We start from the raw sequence: 5257 nt of genomic DNA, 5'->3' as shown, positions 1-5257 counted from the left end.
AAGCGATGAAGCGGAGCTGAAATGGAAGAGGCATTGCGCACAGTCACTCACACCTTGTGATTCTAAATCGTATAATGTTCTTGCGACCACATCACGTAATGCGTGAGGAACATTGCGCGCTCTGAAAAATTTCGGTTGCGCGTTGACTTTCAGTCCCAAATGTGCTTCATTGTTCTTAGCGCAACCAAGGCCCGGTGCAAAAATGTCTGCAAATTCTTCACATAGCCTAGAAACACTGTCTGAAGTCACAGTCTGATTCACTGATAGGACCTGATGTACAATAGACAAGTTAAACAACTGAAATAAATCTAAACCAAACAAGTTCACTGCAGTAGAAGAACGTAGAACGTAAAATGACACAAGTTTTATTTGTCCCTTGTATGTTGCAAGAAGAGTGCACTGTCCTAACACAGGGATCTGCTGTCCTGAATATGTAGTGAGCTTAACAGTAGCGGCACGCAACGGAGGTTTGCCCAGTTGTTTGTACGTGTCGTGATTGAGCAAAGAAACTGCAGCTCCGGTATCGAGCTGGAATGGTATGACCTTGCCATTAAAGTCCAAATCTACAAAAAGTTTATTGTCCTGCTGATGACAAGAGCGACTGTCTCGTGCAATTTGAACTGATACAGGTACAGAATCACTTGTTAATTGACGCGATTTCCGGCGATGTCGACGCACACTTTTTGTGGGACGAACACAGTCACTGTTAGAAAGAGTGGCACTGGACGGAGTGGAATTAACTACATGAATGTCCATGGGCGAAGGTTCACGAGCCTTAGTATTCTTGGTTCGATTCCGGCGCGAAGCAAAAGGCCTGGAATGGTTGTGATTGTCTGATCTGAGTTTTTTCTGGCAAACACTTTGAACATGTCCTTTCTTATTACAGAAAAAGCAAATAGCTTGGCGTGACGGGCAATTTTCACGTGAATGTCTAGTAGCACACCGCGGGCATGATTTCACTGCATGTGTACGCTGGCGCGGCACACATGGTTTAGAGCGTTGCGGCAGCTGTGTGGACGTGTGTGAGGGCAGTTTACCGGGCCGCGCAGCGCGCCCGGCGGGCCGGTTAATGTTACACACGGCTGCCGAAGTTGCAAATGAGTCCTGTGCAAAGTCAAGCGTGTCCTGTCTATCCAATATGTCTATCACTTGCTGAAGGGAGGGATTAACTAGTTTCAAAATTTGCTCCAGTATACGAACATCAGAAACGTTCTGTGCAATTGCATCACGTACCATTGTATCTGAATAAGGGAGTCCACATTCACACTCAAAAGCACAATCCCTTGTAAGGCCTTGCAATGTTGCAACCCACTACCTATTAGTCTGACCAGCCGTACGTTTTGTACGAAAGAAAGTATACCTTTTTGCAACTATATTAACTGTTTCTTTGAAATAGGCATCCAATGCCGACAAAATTTCTTCGTAGGACAGAGTTGCTACGTCGCGTCGGAGAAACAATTTCACTATCACACGGTAGGTGGACACTCCTACACAGGATAACAAGTGAGGCTGCCCCTCATTACCTTGAATTCTGTAGGCGGCGAATTGAAATCCAAACTGGCGTGACCACTCGGTCCATGATTCTTGCGCTGAGTCGTAGGGCCTAAAAGGCGGTGCAACTGCGAGTTGTGGCTGCGGTAGCGGTGAAGCGGCGGCTGCCGCATCGTGTTGCTGTGCACGTTGACCCTGGACGAGCTGTCCAAGGGCATCCAATAACGCCTGCGTCTGCTGATTCTGCAAGCGATAAAATTCGGACAGTACATCGGGAGATTGTGGCGAAGCCATGACACAAGTAAATCAATCAAAGAGAAAGAAGGCGGTTTGTAACGTCGCCAGAAAGTAGAGCAATACGAACGCGAAATCCTCTTCTAATCCTCGTCGCCAATTTGTGGTGTTGACAGATTGCCAACACTACGCACATTATTTAAGGGAGGCGGCCATTAAGCAAGCAGGCGGACTTGATGGTCTGAAACAGGATACTCAATGAAAGCTATAAAGAAAAGTACGTTGCTTTGGGCATACTAAACTTTAATCCACCATTTGTTTACAGCGTTCTTGATGAGACATTTCATACGATAACTATCAAACTATGTAAGGCTAATGGCGCCTTGCTAGGTCGTAGACTTTGACTTAGCTGAAGGCTATTCTAACTATCTGCTCAGCTAATGAGCGATGCTTCGTCCGTGTAGTCGCTAGCAATGTCGTCCGTACAACTGGGGCGAGTGCTAGTCCGTATCTCGAGACCTACCTTGTGGTGGCGCTCGGTCTGCGATCACACAGTGGCGACACACGGGTCCGACATGTACTAAATGGACCGCAGCCGATTTAAACCTACCACCTAGCAAGTGTGGTGTCTGGCGGTGACACCACAATTTTAGCTTGGTGTTTGATGAACCTTATCATCAAATTATGGCGAGCATTCTTTTAAATATTTAATTTGGATAGTTATAGTGGCATCAGCGCATTAGACTCTGAACTGCACTCTTAGTTAGATTGTATGGATTCTTTTGTTTTCATCTGGGACTTTCAGAATACAGGACGTTTTTTCATGACTGATTATAAATCCCAGACAATCTCCTAATTCCTCACAGCTATAAGCTGTAACCATAAGTGTATTCTCAGATGAAGTGGGCACTAGGAATTCCTATTACAGGCTTCACGTTTTGCTAATCACTTTCTGGTTGCCAGTATTGTAGTTAGAGAGCCAGTGTTGAGAACGGCAAAAGACAGCATAATTAATAGGAACATTTTAATTAACATTAATTCCACACGCCGCCCTACATATGGTTAAACGGCCGGGAAATAAAGTGTTTCTACATTACATTACATTATATAAAAAAAAATAATAATTCCATCCACCGCCCCACATATGGTGCTAATCGGCTGGGAAATAAACTGAGTAAAGTGAAAGTGATTTTAAATATTCGGATTCGCGATTGAAATGCGGCACGCAACTGAGTAATAGAACAGTGAAAGTGTTACGTGTGCATGTGGACGACGCAATTGGATTAACAACGCATCTGGATTGACGGAACTGGCGCTGAGTCTAGCGACGCTGCCGGCATTGCGAGAAGCCTGTTTCGCCGCACAGCACTCGTCCGCCGGAGCCGCGCCTGCACTTGCAGGCCACGCAAACACACAACAGCCGTCGGAGTGCCGTCTGCAGTTCAACACGCTGCGTCGCATCAGTAATCCTGGTACGCCACGCCGGCAACGCCATACGTCGTGCAGAAGGAATTAAGTTAAGTGAAAAGCTGTTAAAAATTTTACTAACCTGCACTAAAAGACTGTCGGAAATGGAACTGCCAAAGGAAACCGAGGTTACACTTAAATCATAACCTATGTCTCTTGAAGGAACTGTAAATCCAGACAACAGTTCAAGTGTAAATATGCATGAAAATTGTAATGTTAAAGTGAAATATGAAGTATTGTCTCCTGACAGTAGTGTGGGAAGGGGCGATGATTCAATATTAGAGACCCCTGTAGTAAAACAGAAATCAGAAATTGTTAATTTATTGGATGATAGTTTATCTGATGAATTAAAAACGAAACAGTCATCAGAGGTGGTAGAGTTTAAACAGGAGAATTTAGATATGACTGATCAAACAGAAGTTTCATTTAGTTTTGATGATTCTGGTGTTGGAGCTAGTTTTTCGTCACCTGAGTGTGATAAAAAGCCAGCTAATGAGCAACCCCAAGACACTGAGGCTATTGATTTAAATGTTATATTACAAGCAATAGCTGCCAGTAATGCAAAAATGTCAGCCAGTAATGCTAGAATGACAGCTGAATTAATGTCTGAAATAAGTGAACAGGTCAAAAACAATAATGCTGAATTAAAGTCTGAAATAAGTGAACAGGTCAAAAACAGCTATGCTGAATTGAAGTCTGATATAATTGAGGTAAATAACATGATTGTGGCCAGGCAAACTAATTTTAATAAACGATTGGAGGTAATGGACGATACCTTCAAGGGTGGCTGCAAAAAGTTGAAAGAGGATCTGGACAATATGAGTTATAAAATTGATTACAACCATGAGGATATTAAGAAAAAGGTTGCTCAACAGTTTTCTGAAATGTATAAAACAGTAAAATCCGAAGTTGCTGAGGTTCGCAGAGACTTCCAAATGGAAGATGCAAAGCTGGAGCACAAGTTAACAGAAAAGATCGAGGCGAAATCTGAACTGTGCTCAGATAGGTTTAAAGATGTTAACATAAAAGTAAACATATGTCAAGCAGAAGTAGACGCAATCAAAACTGATACTACTCATATTGTGCAAAGAGTAGATAATGTCGAAATAAGAGTAGAAAATATTAGTACTAACATTGCTAGCATTGAGAATAAAGTAGCTTCAGTAACTTCTGGTAATGGTAGTATACAACAAGTTGTAGCTGCAAACGCCGCTTTTATCGGGTGTCGGCAGTCTCTGCGGTTCGGTCCAGATAAAAATATCCACCCGCTAGATTTCTGGAACGATTTTGAAGATGTGATTCCACCAACTTGGTCTGAACGAGAGAAAATCTCATTTATTAGAAGCCATTTAGCAGGTGACGCCATGCGTTGGTCAGCTGATGTTATGTTGAGGTGTAAAACATTAGCGAAATTTGAAACAGCTTTTATTAATGAGTATTGGTCTAGTAATAAGCAAAATAAAGTGTTGAGAGAATTTTGGAGTGGAAAACGCTTCAATGCAGGCAAGGAATCTATTAAAGAGTTTGCCAGGTCATGGATCTCACGTTTGTCACATTTGGAGGAAAAGCTAAAACCGGATATGATTATACTAGGTCTTGAAGCCAAGTTGCCATGGTATTGGCAAACTAGAATTATATCTGCCCCTAGAGACAATCTGGATCGATTCATTGAATATTTGGAACGTGTAGAACGTGTTGCTACCAATGAGTAGCAAGCATGTAATAACAGAAATGCTAATAACAATAGTAGTAATTTTAGGAACGAGCAAAATGGCAATGTAAACATCAGAACAGTAGGTGTTCGCCATCCTAAGAGAGGTAGAATTGGAGAAATGATTATCAGAACCAACAATGGCATCCAAATGATAATAATTTTGTTCCAAACAAAATTATGCAGGTAAACAACAGTGCGGAAAGCAATGCTGTGCCAGTTAACTATAATGGAAATAAAGGAAACAGTAGTAGGCCGAGGCAGGAAAACTAGTTCCCGTCTATGAGGACACTGGCGCTCACCAGGCGGTTACTTTTCCTAAGTCAGTAGTTACAATAATTGGTAAGCTAGATC

Source organism: Schistocerca americana, unplaced genomic scaffold (assembly GCF_021461395.2).
Source record: "Schistocerca americana isolate TAMUIC-IGC-003095 unplaced genomic scaffold, iqSchAmer2.1 HiC_scaffold_43, whole genome shotgun sequence".
Lineage (NCBI taxonomy): Eukaryota > Metazoa > Arthropoda > Insecta > Orthoptera > Acrididae > Schistocerca > Schistocerca americana.
The sequence above is the reverse complement of the archived record's forward strand: the minus strand, read 5'-3'. Positions refer to the sequence as shown.